Here is a 16693-nt window from a genome sequence, read left to right as displayed (position 1 = left end):
GTAGACTTTTTGTATGTGGTTGAAGTTCAGTTGTTATCAGCTTAAAACAGACTATTATAACTATAAGATGTTTTATGTGAGCCTCGAGGTGATCACAAAGAAAAAAACCTAAACCTATAGTAAATACACAGAAGATTAAGAGAAAGGAATCAAAGCACACCACTACCAAAAAAAAAAAAAAAAAAATCATCATCATCATCAAATCACAAAGGACTACAGCAAAAGAAGAAGAAAGGAACTACAAAGCAATCAAATCACAATTAACAAAATAGCAATAAGTCCTTACCTATCAATAACTACTTTAAATGGATTAAATTCTCAATCAGAAGACATAGAGTGACTGAACGGATTAAAAACATAATTCAACTATGTGCTGCTTATGAAAGAGTGGCTTTAGCTTTAAGTACGTTCTTCCGGCTGTAAGTGAAGGGATAGAAGATGTCCCATGATAATGGTAACCAGAGCAGAGCAGGAATGGCTATACTTATATCAAGACAAAATAGACTAAGTCAAAAACTGTCACAAGAGACAAAGAAGATCACTATATAATGATAAAGGGATTAATTCATTCAGGAAATATAACAATTATAAATACATATGTACTCAACATTGGAGTACCTGAATATACAAAACAAATATTAACAGAACTGAAAAGGAGAATAGACAGCAATATAATAATAGTAGGGAACATCAATACCCTACTTCAACAATGGATAGATCATCTAGACAGAAAATCAATAAGGAACATTGGACTTAAACTGCATGTTAGACCACATGGACCTGACAGACATAAACAGAATATCCCAAACACCAGCAGCAGAATACACATCCTTTTCAAGTGCACACAGAATATTCTCCAGAATAGACCTTATGTTAGGGCACAAAACAAGTTTTAAAATATTTAAGAAGGTTGAAATTATATAAAGTATTTTTTCTTTTTATACCACAATGTTTGAAACTAGAAATCAATAACATGGGAAAAATTGGAAAATTCACAGATATGTAAAAATTAACAGCATGCTCCTGAATAATCAATAGGACAAAAAAGAAATCAAGAGGATATAAGCATTATCTCAAAACAAATGAAAATAGAACACAAAATACAAAAACTTATGGTATGTAGTAAAAGCAGTTCTAAGACAGAAGTTTATAGAATTAAATTCTTACATTAAGAAAATAGATCTCAGATAAACAACCTAACTTTATATTCAAGGAACTAGAAAAAGAGCAAAGAAGGAAATAATAAAGATCAGGGCAGAGATAAATGAAATAGAGGTCTAATGCATTATTAGACTGTGCTTATTAATACTGTGTTGTATACTTGAAATTTGCTAAAAGAGTAAATCTTAAGTGTTCTCACCATACACACACACACACACACACACACACACACACACACACAGTAACTATATGAAGAGATGGATATGTTAATTAGCTTGATTATGGTCACCATATCCCAATGTATATGTATATGAAAATATGTACATTTTTTAATTTATTAATCATACCACAATAAAGTTGAGGGTGAAAAGAAAATATAGTTAATATAATTGGCCCAGTGATAAATGAATGCCAAATAGACCCAAAAAAAAAAAAAAAAAAAAAAAAAAACCTAAGAAAACACAATTAAAACTTCTTCTATATCTTCTTATTCTTTGTGCTAGATCTTGAAAATGTGGTAGTAAGCAAAACCAGCATGGTTATCTTTATGGAACATTTAGTCTAATTGTAAAAGGAGACTGGATTAGGTCATCTAAATTCTGCAATTCATTGCATAGTATTTACATGGTGAGGGCATCACCTCTACGAGTTATTTGCTAAGTCCTTGGTCAGGATGTAGCCCTTAATTACAACATTGTTTCAGCAGGGGAAAAGATTTTCTTTAAGCAACCACCTCTGTGTTGGTTTCCAGGAATACACCATGGAAATGAGTGGGGCTAGTGTCCCTCAGCCACATAAACTTGTTCTCCCTGTTCCAGAGCTGCATTCAGCAAGGCAGAGGGAAGAGATTCAGGGCCCCTCTCTGGGCTCTCCATGGCTGAGGACTGAGGATGGTCTGCCCCACCCCATGCCAGAGGACCAGAATCTCCCTGGGCATGCCTGCAATGTGATTGAAAAACAGCCCTGAAAACCAGAAGTAGATGTTGGGGGTAAAGAGTCCATCCTTCAGTCAGGAGGATGGGAGAGAGCTGCAATGCATTTTATTTCTTTCCATCAATTTTCTTCCTCAGTACATCACAAATCTATATCACAATTCTTTCTTTCATTCATGGTGATTATAACCCAAGCCTCCATCATCTTTCTGGACTGTTCCAGCTATCCCCTCACTGGTCTCCATGCCTCCACGCATCCTCCTACCGTCCCTCTTCCAAATGATTTCTTCTTCAGCCACCAGTTATTTAGAAGTACTGTAACATTTCTAAGAGCATGGAAACTAAGAACATTTCCATTTCTAAGAACATGGAAAATTTTTTTCCCTACCATTTTATTTTCTCATTTCATTGCACTGTGTTGAGAGAACCCGGCCTGGATGGTACTAAAGTGTTGTAATTTCTCAGACTGTGCTGTGGGCTGGTATGTGATCACTTTTTGAAAATGTTCCTTGTGTGCTTGAAGAAAAAGTTTAAATTCACCCATTATGAATGTGAATCTGTCGACTTTTCCTGTGAGTCTGTCAGGTTTTGCTTTGGGTATCTGAAGGCTACGTGTTAAGTGAATATAGATGTACAAAGACTCCAAATTGTTATATTTTTCTGGTGAACTGTAGCCTTTACCACTGGGCAGTGATCTTTCTGGTGGTCTGTCCTTTGAAGAAGAGCTGCCTGTGGGGTGCCCGGATGGCTCAGTTGGTTGAGCATCCAACTTCCATTCAGCTCATGATCTCGCAGTCAGTGAGTTCGAGCCCCGCGTCAGGCCCTGTGCTGACAGCTCAGAGCCTGGAGCCTGCTTAGGATTCTTTGTCTCCCTCTCTTTCTGTCCCTCCTCTACTTGTGCTCTATCTCACTCTGTCTCTCAAAAATAAATAAATGTTAAAAAAAAAAAAAAGAAGAAGAAGAAGAAGAAGGAGAGCTGCCCTGTGTCAGCTGCCAGCATGCTCTGCCTCTGTCAATGGCACTTGGTCCCCATGTTTCCTGATATTGCTGACCCAGAAGGAGATATAACTGCTTTGGGTCTCTGTCAGCCCAGAAAGGTAATATAAATCCACTGACAAACCAACAAGGCCAAACAACTACACAAATAATATTATCATTGAACATATTCAGGTGTTTTAAAATATAAGGTACAGGGGTACCTGGGTGGCTCAGTCGGTCGAGTGTCCAACTCTTGATCTCTGCTCAGGTCATGACCCCAGGGTCGTGGGATCAAGCCCCTCGTTGGGATCCATGCTGATCCTGGAGCCTGCTTAAAATTGTTTCTTTCTCCCTCTGCCCTTCCCACACAGGCCCACTTTCCCTATAAAATAAGAAAATAAATAAAACACAATGTTCAGATAATTATGGATCAAGGTAGACTCATCACTTGTAACAAATGTACCACTTTGCTGGCAGATATTGATAGTTGGGAAGGCTATGCATGTGGGGGGGAAGGGGTATGTGGGAAATTTCTGTACCTTCTGCTAATTTTGCTGTGAATCTAAAAATGGCCTAAAAACAAAGTCAAATAAAATATAATACATTAATAGAAAATTTGAGGTACAGTAAGGCCAATAGATCAGGAGATGGTTGCCATTGAAATGACAGCTTGTCACAGTTCTCAAGAGGAGGAGGCATGGAGTGGAGGGCAAGCACCCATCAGGGGGCAGAGGGAGCCAGAGGAAATGTGGGCAAGAGCCTTTATTGTGCTTTCCATGGGAAGGGACAGGGAGCTAGGATAAGAGGTTTAAGATTAGCCAGTTTTCAGCAGGCTCTGAACCATAGGGACTATCTCTCATTGCACAGTGCCCGGCTTTGGAGTGATTAGGGCAGGTAGATAGTAGCCTGGAGTCTGTGAGCCCGATGAAGGAAGTGGTTGGTTGTGTGGGCTCTGGGTTGGTTGATTTGTATTTGAAGAGCATGCTTGCAGGCAAGTTGTTTACTACCTCTATGAACTGACTAGCCATGGGACAGCCAGGTCAGCAAGACTCCCAGATGTCAAAGCATCAGATTACGGGGGGGGGGGGGCATGGTTAATGCAGTCGGGCATTTGCTATATGCCAGGCACTGTACTTGGGTCTTATGTCAGTTAAGCCCCAACAACTGTAGGAGGAAGAGATGAGGATACAGGCCCAGAGACATGAAACAACTTTCCCAATGTCACAGAGCTAGTACATTGTGAAATCTGGTCTGACTCCAAAAGCAGTCTTCTAAGTAGTTTCCAAAGAAACTCTGACACTAATTCTACCAAAGGAGGGAATGTGGCTCATATCATAGTTATTGACCCTTGACCTGAAGCTTGGGTGCTCCCTGCCCCTTCCTGATCTCCAATATCTGGATATTCCCTAGTCTCCCTGGGACCCATATAACTCAGGTTCATGGTCCTGATTCCTTACCAGGGAGTTGAAACTCCCTACAATGGCTCTGCCCACAAAGCCAATGAGCAATGATGCTGTAGTCCCTTCGGTCAAGTACAGAATGAAAGAGTCAAAACCATAGGTTTCTAAGGCCATATCGCCAAGTTCCAGGCCCCAGAAATCCCCGATAGCCACACACCCCCCACTGCTCTACTCAGGCTGCTCAGTGCAATGCTGACCAGCCTATTAGGATTCATTCCCCAGCCCCATACTGGCCTTACAGTGTCCTCAGCCCTAGGCACTGCTGATTTCATAGTCACCCACTTCTCCTTTCCACCTTTCCTGCCCCCACCCTCCCACAAATCTGCAGAGACCCACCCAGAGCAGCTTTCCTCCAGCCTCCACTCTCCCCACCACAGCCCCAGCCCTGCCCAGGAACAGGTGGGTAGCTGGCTGCTGGGCCACTCAAAGACTCTGGCCGTGGTTCATTAGCCAGTGCTATCGCATGGGCCATTCTCCATAGTTTGAAAAGTCCTGGGAGAGGAGAAATCTGGCAGCAGTAATAAGGGAAGCGAGCACTTACAATGTCAGCCCTAATCTGCCACTCTCACTCCTCCAGATGCTCAAGATGCCCCCCCACAGCCCACCCTTCCCCTCAGCAGCCAGGACCTGCTTTGTTCACTCTCTGCCCTTCCCAATTCCTGGGAGGTGCAAATCTCCTCTTTTAGGCCTAACTCAAGTTTCCTGATGGTCAATGGTGGACCTGGAAGAAATTTTGGACATCATAAAAACTCAACTCCCTGGTTTTAGAAACGAGAGAACTGAGGTATGGAAAGCTGAGGTCTGGCTGCTCCAAAGTAGGAGATGGGACAGGTGGTGTGCACAAACACACGCACACACACACGGACATGTACACATGTAGATGCACACACACAGCATCCACACATCAGGATGCAGGATGCTGGTGTGACTGGTGAAATCTGAATAAGCTTTATGTATTGTTTTAGTGTTAGTTCCCTGGTTTTGATAGTCTACTGTGTTACACAGAATGTTACCACTTGGGGAGGCTGGGTTGAAGGTACATAAGACCTTTTTTTAAATTTTTTTGGAAATCTATAATTATTTCAAAATAAAAAAGTTTCTTTAAAAATCACCTGAGGGGTTTTTGAAACATGCCAGTGCCTGTGCCTCAAAACAGAACATTTGAATTAGAATCTCCAGGGGTTGGGAGCCAGGACCCTTTATAAAGGGTCAATAAAACCCAATAAAGGAGAAGTTATATGTATATATGTATGTATATATATATGTGTGTGTGTGTGTGTGTGTGTGTGTATGTATATGTACATGTACATATATATGTATGTATATGGAGAGAGAGAGAGAGAGAGAGAGCCCAAGGGGTGAACCTAATGGGCATGTGTAGTCTTAGGGCTCCAGTTGGGACATCATACACCTTGGGTTGAACACGATGATCCCGGCATGCCGCAGGCGGCCGTGTGGTGGGATTTTAGGGGCTCTTGAAATCGCAAGGCCAGCAGATGCCTAGCTAATCTCAGGTGACAGGATCCAGGAGATGAGGGTTCTCTGCAGCCACACACTCACTGCAGGGCTTCTGCCCACCTGGCTGTGCTGCAAACCTGGAGGAGAATCAGAGCCACAGCACTCTGGTGTTGAGGCTGCACGGGGAGACCCACCTTCTCTTTGTGTGCCGGCATTACGTTCCCCGGATGGCGGTCTTTCTCAGACAGTCTGGAGCACGGACTTGGCAGTTGGGCATCACCCACCCCTGAGGTGTCTAACCTATGCCGTCACTGTCTTTGACTCACACAGCAATCCCTGGTCTGTCACCTGTGGTGAAGGCGACAGCAATGGTGTCCCTTATGATGAGTAGCACAGCGATAGCCGTGCATCCAGGAAGGCACTGACTTGGACTCTTTTTCTTAAAAGGCGGCTGAAGACCGTGGGCTCTTCCTGCAGCCAGTTCAGCATAACCTTCTTTGCCCCATAGACACGGTGTCTCTGTCCCAGGCAGCTGAGGGCCTCTTCTACAAGGGCCCGTGTCTTGGACTGGGTTCCCCACAAGCAGGCCCTGAAAGAAGGATTGGAGCGTGACTGATTTATCAGAGAAGGGATTTCAGGAAGCACCAACAGGGAAGTGGGCGAGTCCGACTGGGCAGGGAGAGACCAGCGCATGGGGTGCTGGAAGCACGGAGCTAACAGACTCCCGGGGCTTCCCTCCCCAACTCCCTTGGCTGTGGGCTGCTCCCCGGCATTGATTCCTGGACACTCTGGGCCTGCCTGAAGTCCCCCTGACTCCCCACCAAATTCCCGACCTACAGAAATCATAAGAGATATTAAAGGATCCTTATCACGTTAAGCCACTAATTGTTGGGGTGATTTGTTACACAGCAGTAGATAACCAATATACCTGGGATCAGTGTATCCTGAAGCCCTCAAAAAAAATCTCAATGTTCCCCTTCTCCCAGTGTGTATGTTTTGGAAATATCTACAGGCTCGTTTGGAGCAGGATTAGAGGAATATCTACTCTATGCACTTGCTGCTGCTGCAGTGTCCTCCCTCAAGGAAACTTGGCTTCTCTTTTATTGGTCTCTGGGTCTGAAAACAGGTTCAGTCCTGAACACTGGGCAAGGGAGAACCATTTCTGAGCCAGGTCCGTTGTGGCTGACCTCAACCTTCCACCCAGTCTCTTGTGATCTCACTTCACCAAGAATAAGCCAAGCAGCGCCCTATGGGGTTCCTGTCTACCTTGCCACCAGATGCTCCATGGCCTATTCAGCACCACCACAGATTTCTGTGGGTCGGTCTCCCCGGTGGCCATTCTGTTCTTGCTATCTGTTATGGGAGTTCCTTGCAGTTATCTGGACTCAGAAGTACGGAGTTGTGTCATATGCGCTAATAGTGGATCCCAGTGCACCACAACATCTCCACCTCACCGACTGAGGTGGGGGTGGGGGGCGGGGTGGGCATCAACAAAGCCATTCTGGCAATGCACAGGGCCAGCTTTGGCTGTGCTTGCTAGGTTGCTAATTCCTGAGCCACAGAAGTGTGGCGCTCTATCAGAAAACTCCCATCTAGCCTTATATTCCTTTCTCCCCGGTCCTCACAACCTCCATCCATGAGCCATTCCCAGGCAGATCCTACCCAGTCCCCACCAGTGACCATCAGGCAGGCAGCCCTGCAGCACTTGGGGCCTTACCCCTTTCTTCCAGTAGCTGGGACAGTGCTTCCCTGCTCAGGCCAGGCTATGTCATGACCCTTGTTACTGGGCTTGAAGACATGAGGGAAGGCAGGAAAGTTCTTGGGGAAAATACACATCACCTTGCAAGCATCTTCCCAGCCTCTGTGTGGTGTGCAGGCGATGGGAGAGTGCTCACCCCCAGCAACAAGGAGGGCATCACCTCTGCTGGTCCTGAGGGCTCAGGGGGTCAAATTCATCCTCAAAAATGCCACATCACAGGTCTCTGGTTTCCACTTCTTCCCGAACAGCGTCCTGACTTCAGCAGATGAGACCTGCCACGGCTTGAACCTCTACCATCTTCACAATTCAGTTTGGGCCTGGCCTTCAGCACCCACCATGGCTAGATGAGGAGCTCTTTAAGCACTTCCATGGAGGCCTCTGGGGTTCACGTTGTGCCCTGAGTGATAACTGCCTGACCTGAGCCTCTTATCTTCTTTCTTCTGGGTAACTATGGCAGTTACAATGAATCCTTAACAGTGGTCATTCCCTGGAGTGCCTGGGTGGCTCCGTCAGTAAGCCTTCAGCTCTGGGTTTCTGCTCAGGTCATGGGTTCAAGCCACATGTCAGGCTCCATGCTAACAGTGCAGAGGCTGCTTGGGATTTTCTCTCTCCCTTTCTCTACCCCTCCCTGCTCTCACTCTCTCTCTCTCTCTCAAAATAAATAAATAAAACTTAAAAAAATTAAAGTGGACATTCCCCCTATATATTTAGCCACTAGAGCTATTGCATTAGCCACTGTATCTGCCCTTCTGCCTGTGGCCCATCTTAACCCCCAGCAGGCAAAAAGCCTTAGTAAGTGTGATTCCGCAGCACCCTGGCGGTCAACCACCATTAGGCAGCAAGTGATGTAATTCAGAATCCAGTCCTGAGGTTCTGCTTCTGAAACTTCTCCTGGTACCCATAGTCTTAGGCTGGTTCCGTGACAAACAGCTGTGGAGACAAAGATTTGGATGCAAAAGATTTATTTGGCAAGTAGTCCCAGGAAACACCAACATGGGAGTGGGAAGGGAGATAGGAGACGAGGGGAAGACACTAAGGGTATGTTCACAGCAATTTACCAGTGCAGTCAACTTGGGCTCCATCTTGCTACGATCTCTGGGAGACAGTGTGGCATGAGCTTCAGGATCCTCATCTTCTGTAAAGGCCGGGGCATTGTCCTCCCACTCCCACTCACTCCTGGAGATGTCACCCTGGTGTGTCCCATGGGCACCTGAGAGAAAGTCCTCAGGCAGAGAGTGGCAGGTATTAGCGGTCAGCTGCTGTCGTCACAGACTAGAATAAATGCAGTGCTGCAAGATGATTCAGGACAGTGGCAGCATCTGCTACAGCCTGTACATGTTCCAAACTGAGCTGAGGCATATGTACCAGCACGGGGACACATCAGCAAGCCAATGCAAGACAGGTATAGGGGTAAAAGGCATCAGCTGAAGATTGTTCACAGTCGGGCATCAGAGTATGATCTCCAGCTCTGATGGAGACCAGCCCAGGTCAACTGTGATGGAGAAACAACACTGAAAATGTAGAGCAATAGCCCAGGCCAAGGGTGGGGGGGAGGGCGGCAGTGGTGGCCATGAGCATTTGAGTGTTTTATACATGAAGAATTAAGTCAGAGAAGACCCAGAGGAAAGGGGGAAGGTGTCAAACAAGCATTTTTAATATCCTAGCATTGCCAAAGACCAGCCTTGGATGGGAGAAGATGGTCAAGCTGATAAATTAGCTTGTATGAGCATGCTCCACACTTAATCACATCAGCTGAGCACAGGACTTGATTGGTCCCATTAGAAAAGAAACCAATTCCCATACAACAAAAGCCAGTAGCTGCCCCCACATAGTGTCATAACAGTACATTTCAGGCAATTCAGTGAAAAATCAATTAGTTCAGCAGGAAAATAAATAAATAAAAACAATAGCTCAACTCTCTTGGCAATGTACCAAACATCCAGTGATTATGTTTAAGGAAACGATGTTTCCCTTTCCAACCAGCTATTGTGACATTGGCTGACAGTATCATTATTACTGAGCTACCTCCAAGCACAGGGAGCTACCACAGGAAGAGCTGGCTTTGGTGTGGAACAAGTCAACTGGTAAGCAGTTGCCATGAATGAAATGCCAAACAGAAGTCAAAACCAAGGGTAGAGTCCTCGGTGATCCTCCTTTACTGTCAGCTTCTGTCTTTGATCCTGAAGACAGAGCACGAGAATGCAATTGTCCAAAGAGACATGACTAATCCTTAAATCATGCCCACAAAGGTACTGGTGGGACCCATATAATTTGTGGAGTCCAGTGGAAAATTAAAATGCGTGTTCCCTTCTTTAAAAATTATTAAGAATTTCAAGACAGCAACAGTAGATCATTAAAGCAAGTGGGGACAATCTGTGAATGCACAGATGGCATGCCCATGAAGCCAGCCTGGGCAAAAAGATGGGGTACAGAGAGAGCACTGGGCTGGGAGTCAGGATCCCCAGGTTTGGTTCTCACCATGCCATGTGCTTGCTATGTGACTGTGGGTGAGTCACTGAGCTGTTCTGGGTCATCTAACCACACAAGATAAAGAACAAAGATGTGAGGGAAATTCAAGGCTTCAAATCTAGTTTGCTATTCACAAAATGTTTTGTGTAAAGTCAATCTTTTAGGAATCAGTATTTCTATAAATTTGTATATACTTAGTCTTGAGAAAGCTTTATTTAAAAAAAAAATCCATTCCTTACCTGCCTCCTGCCAACCACTGTGCTAAATTCCAGGGATGATGATTAGGGAAATCCTAATCCTAATCCTTCCTTATGGGACCCAGACTCCAAATCCCCAGATCCAGATATGGGACAATGATAACAACCAGAGTATATCTACCAATGGTACCTCTCAAGGGTGTTGCCCCAAAATACTCTAATCTTGAAAGCTGCTTTTCGGGAATTGCCTTTAAAGAAGGTTAAACCACCAACAAAGTTAACCCTGACAATTGCTCCTGACAATTGCTCCTATCTTTGGACCACTTACTATAGTACCTAGCTTGATTATCCATCTTGTTTAATAGTTGTTTTTTTTTTTTTAAGTTTATCTATTTATCTTGAGAGAGGGAGAGGACATGAGTGAGGTAGGGGCAGAAAGAATGGGGAGAAAGAGATCCCCAAGCAGACCCCACACCGCCAGCATAGCCCTAACCCATGAACCACAAGACCACAGCCTGAGCTAAAGCCAAGAGCCAGACACCCAGCCAACTGAGCCACCCAGGCGCCCCCCCCATCTCTTTTAATAGTTTTAATTCAGAGTAATTTGGGACCATTTCAAAAATTTTAACCCAGGCTCAGAGATTTTTAAAAACATAACATTTGTTTGGTGTTTTACATTTTGCAAAGTAAATTTTACATGTATTTGCTTTGTTCTTCAGGACAATAGAAGTAAGTATTATTTTTATCATCGTTTTGTGTATGGGATTTCTTCTCTAGTGAAAAATAGCCAAAGCAATATATAGTTAGCCTTGGAATCAATTCTTAAAGCAAAACAAAAAAAATTTTTTTGAGAAATGGCAATATCATAGGGATATGTCTTTATTGTCTTAACATGGCAACTTCAAAGGTGAAGCAGTTACCTCAGGCATGAGTTCTGGTTGACTAAAATCATTACACCATTTTAATCACACTCACACACTACCAATTCATGAGGTGTGGGCACACATGAAATGCATTGAAATAGCAGTTTGGGAATAGTAGAATTTTTTCTTCAAGTGAAATCTTACCCAGAAGTATATGTTGTATAAAATGGGCTGATTGTATTAAAACAAGGTAGGGTAGCCTCACCCCTCTGGCTACTCCCCACCCCCTTCCTCTTCTGACTTCTCCTGGTCCTTGGAACCCTAGGGTCTCTCATAACACCATCAGAAAATCATTAGAAAATTCCAGCAAGCTGTAGAAAATTTAGTTCTAAAGTGTTGTGTTTGGGGAAAGTGGCTTGTTGATTCAGTGAGGAAAAGAGGTAGAAAATTAATGCTGAGAAGCAATAATTAGTTAATGGGGGAAATGCAATGGATTAAAGTAAGATTAATCATATTTTAAAGATTAATCCTATTTACCTTCCTGAAGCACAGAAAGTGTAGATGAAATTTGCTTGAAAACATGCACAAATATTCCCACTCATGCTTCTACTACAGCCGGGGTCAGAACAGAGGTAAATCTGTGATTCTCCTCAACAAACATGGTTCATATTAAAAAGAGTGGCACACAGCTCTTTGCGATTTGTGAAGAGAAAAAACAATTTCCTGTTTTCCACATAAGTCCTCCAGGGTGGAGGGAGTGGGTCAGGAGGCCTCGGTGGCACCGGTCTGATGGACACAAGTGGTTACTAGTGGTTCGTTTGGGTGGCGTCTTTTTCAGTGGGGAGTGGGTGGGGGGTGGGTGAAACTCCGGTTCATCCAGGACCTCAGAGCTCCCGTCCCCCAACTCCAATTTGAGGCACTTGAGTCCCAGGAAAGATGCATTCTTCAACTTTTGTGAAGACAGCCACATTCCAGATAGGCTGGGAGTGGACATCAAGACCCAATAAACCTTAAGGAGCACAGATATGCAATTAGAATTACGAGATTAATTTGAAAGAGTAGCCCAGTTGAGGTTGGGTGGAGGTGGGGAAAGGAATTTTAGTCCTTGGAATTTGGCCCAAGAGCAAATACATTGGCTTTCTAATTTGCCTTCCATGCCTTGATGAGCCCATATGATGAAATAATGCAAAAGAGAGTACCACAGCATGGAGTACTTACTGTGCTAAGTGCTTACTATGCATTCCTTCCCTTCGACTCACATGAGCCTTCACACTAGCCAGAGTCTCTCTCTTAGCTCCATTTTATTGCTGGCCAGGAGGCTGAGATCTGGAGGGATGGAGGAGCCTGTCTACATCACAGGGCAGGTAAGTGGCAGGGCCGCCTTGCTGAGCCCGTGCTTCTGATTCCTAGGTCTGTGCTTTTGGCCTTTGTACCATGCTACCTGCCACACTGTATGCACAGACTCTGACATTTTGTCTGTTTTATCGTGGAAGGTGGAGAGCAGCCAAGTAGGAAGACAGTTACTGTGACTTCTCAGCTCTGAGACACAATGATGCAGGTGCTCGTGTCTAGAACAGACCACCAAACCATCCTAGCTCACCAAGCTTCTCTCTATCCGCCTCCATGATCCACAGGAACCTGGAAGAACCATGCCAGGGTGACTGGGCATGGTGGCCCTCTGCAGGGAGCTAGAGCAGGCCTCACCGTCTTCTCTTGGCCCCCAGGACACCACCCTTCTGGTTATTTACCTCTTAGCTCTTCCCAGAACACACTGCAGAGCAAACAGCCACGGAATTTCCTATGAACACATGGCTTTTACTACTCTTTTCCTGCTTTAGGGATTTTGAATACATTTATATGGTTCTTGTAAATGCTAAAGATAAGGCATGGAATGCAGCTCTTAACCGCCCCCCCCTCCCTTCCTCCAATTTTTAGTCCTCCTAATACAGGAATGGGCCAGACTCCACCCATTATAGCTGAAAGTGCTAACATAAAAATCTGAAAAAGAAAAAATCCAAACCATCTTGCCAATACTCTCAGAAATCAAGACTTTCCACAGGGAGTGGAGAATGTTCTGCATTCTACTTTTAGGTGAAAAAAATAAAAAGAGGCAGAAAAAAAAAAACAGTTAAACAAAACATCCATGCCTGTTCAAAGAATAAAAAAAAAAATTAATAGCAGCTTTTGGGCCTCAGCTCAAAGCAATATTGTGAGTTTACCCTTTGAATCTCTCCCTGCTCTGCAAGCATAGCAGTTATAGATGATTTTTTTTTTTTTTTTTTTTTTTACCTAAAAAAGACAGGGTCACAATTAGAACCAAAATAAACATATCCAAGGACTAGAAACTGAACACAATGGTTAAGTGCTGATGTCATGAATTTGTGGCACTCCAAGCAGAGAAGGCCAGAGCTCGATCATGGGGGGGGAGCTGGGACTGAAAGCTTCCTTTTCCTGGAGGCCAGATTCAAGGGAGTGGGGCAGGAAAGGCAGAGCAAGGCTGCTGTCCTAATTCATCCTCACAGCTGGGGAAGGAGCTGAGAAAAGTTTCACCTGGGTGAAGGTATCACCCAGGAATGGAGTACGTCCAGGTCAGGAAAACAGGCCATCCTGGGTGGGCAGCAGGAAACAACCACAAAAGCAAGGAAGTATGAAACGAGAGGGACAGAGAAATCAGGAACAATTCCCAGTCCAGGTGGTCTTGCAAAGAAAAGTTCTAAGGGACGCGGGAAATGTAGCTCTAATACAGTGTTTCCACAAACTCCACAACCACTCTTTGTGTAATAGAAGCAATCTCAAAGTGAACTTAAAAGGAGAATTTTAAGCTCTTGAAGATATAAAGGAAGGCTAGTCAAAATATTGACAAGGCTTTATGAAACAAAACTAAGAAACAATGAAATGGGGAAAGAACTGATCAGAAGTCTTGGAAAAGAGAAATATAATAATTGAGATAGCAGTTGGTACAGTATAATCTCAGCTCAGAACACATTCAACAATCCTTCACACAACACAATTTCATGTTCAGAATGTGAACCAGAGATATTTGGTCGTCAAAGTCTCTAATGCGTGTGTGTTGGCAGGGGGTGGCCAGTGGGGGCAGTGAAGCAGTGAAAAGAGGTGCAGGTGTTGAAGGTGGTGGCACCTCAAGCCCCACCCTGCCCCATGACCGGCATTATTTAACCTCTCTGGATCTTTACAGCCTTATCTGCACAGTGAGGATAATGACCACTATAGGGTTGTGGCAAAGATGGAGGACATGACATGTGTTCCGCCCTTAGAAAGAGCAACCTATCAAGGAAGGAAAGTACATCGAGACTTTTTATTAAAAATTGTATTTTTTTAATAATAAAAAAGACCATGGTACCTTATACATCTCCTCCCTTTGTTATCAGAGTAGTGAGCATACTTTCTGGATATTTTGGTCAGGGAAATGTCCTGTAGATAGGTTGTTCCTGACTCCTATTTGTAGATGCTTTTCCTGGGAACTGCACTCTCCTTCACTTCAGAGGCTGCCATTCCACATGGCTTGAGAGAATCAGAATCAGATGGCCACACTAGCGTTTCATTTGCTCAGTTGACAGGAGAAAAATGTTTCAAAATGACTCAATCCTCTTACTCCCTAGAGTCTTCCTTCTAAGTGCTCCTTCTTAATTCGATAAAAACTTATCTGTGTTAATAAATGTCTACGTCTGCTCCAGCCCTGGAGTTTGTTCTGCTTGGCATACACCCATCATCTGATCACCGAGATGCCTGTGTCTGCTCCCCAACCATGGTGAGTGGAGCACAGTGACGTTATGGCTGACTGGGGAAGGGCTCATTTCCAGTAGCTGATGTCCTCTCCCTGCAGGAAAATAGAGGGTCCTGATTAAATAAAACACAGCAAAATTAGATCTTCCAAGATAAGTAGAACCAGAAACACCTGCGTATTATTGCCTACGGCGGTATCAGCAAACTTAAGGAGAGAGGGTTAATGTGAAAAATTCCATATATCCAAGGTGGCCTTGGCATCAGAAATGGAGGAAACGGCCTTCATATACCTTAACAGTCTTTCTCTTCTTTACTTACCAGCAAAAATTTTAAGTTATAAAATATTTCAAACACCAAAGATAATAGATGTTAACATTTTGCCAAATTTATATCAGGTTGACCAATCTAAGAAACGAAATGTTATAGATGTGACAAAAACCCAACCCTAAAGCTCCCCCACTACCCAGTCTCTCCACTGAGATAGCTACTACTTAATATGCATATTTTATTTTTATTTTTTTTTACTACATACCCACTAGGTAGCCATAAACTATGTACTATCAAGTGCTTTAAAATTTACAGGAAGGGTATCATACCCTTTCACATATTCATTTTTTCACTCAGTATTGTATTTTTGAGATTTCACCCATTTATTTTTGCCACAAATAATTATAGGTTTCAAGCAATAAGCCAGTCACTGTTTTAGGTTCTGGGTGGTAGGATTGGGAAAAAAAAAAAAAAAAAAAAAGACATAGACAACCTACCCTTGTGAGATAGATACTAGAAAAGATTAAAATGTCAAATATATGCTATGATGTATATGAAATATATTGTATATGGAAAATATACTTCAGCAGTGGTCAGTACTAAGGAGAACATTTAAAGAAGGAATGGAAGTAGGGAGTATGTATTTGGGGGTGGGGAGCAGGTTGGGAATTTAGACAGATCACAGTGTTTCAGGTTCCCCATGGCCTGGTATCGTCCTGGTGAAATGGTGACTCTTACACAGAAGGCTGGCTATAGTGCAGATCCTTGCTCACGGCTTCTTTGGGAACCGCCAAGTCATAGCATGTGCACATCTCCAAACACGCATCTACCCCACTTCCCCAAGGGATGGATTGTGCCAATGTACACTTGGTGTTGGGATTTCCATGTCCCCCCATCCTTACCAGTTCTTACCAGACTTCTAAACCTTGCCTTTCTGAGGAGTGTAAGTGATACTTTAATTTTTATCTCCCAGATTATTACTGTGGCTGAGATCACCATATTGACCACTTAGGTTTCCTTTCCACAAGTGTCTGTTCACATCCTTTGCTCATTTTTCTAGAGGGTTGCTTGTCTTAATTATACTCATTTATATGATTTCTTCATATGGTGTGGATTCATTCTCTGTCACTTTATAGAGATTGCAGATATAGTCTCCCTCTCTTTGTACTTTGTCTAGGGTATCTTTTGTGATGCAGCGTTAAAACCATCTCATCAAAATGTTCATGCCTGTCATTTGTTTCATTTGTGCTTTTTGTTTCTTAAGAACAGCTTCTCTACCCCCAACATCATAAAAGTATTTTCTTTTAAAACTCTATTTTCTTCTAAAACTTTCACAGCCTTTCATACAAGTCTGTAATTTGTGAGAAGTAAGATACAAACCTATTTTTCTTTTTCTCCATAGACA

The sequence above is a fragment of the Puma concolor genome, chromosome B4, assembly GCF_028749965.1.
Source record: "Puma concolor isolate L17-30 chromosome B4, mPumCon1.1.hap2, whole genome shotgun sequence".
In the NCBI taxonomy this organism is placed as follows: Eukaryota; Metazoa; Chordata; class Mammalia; order Carnivora; family Felidae; genus Puma; species Puma concolor.
The sequence above is the reverse complement of the archived record's forward strand: the minus strand, read 5'-3'. Positions refer to the sequence as shown.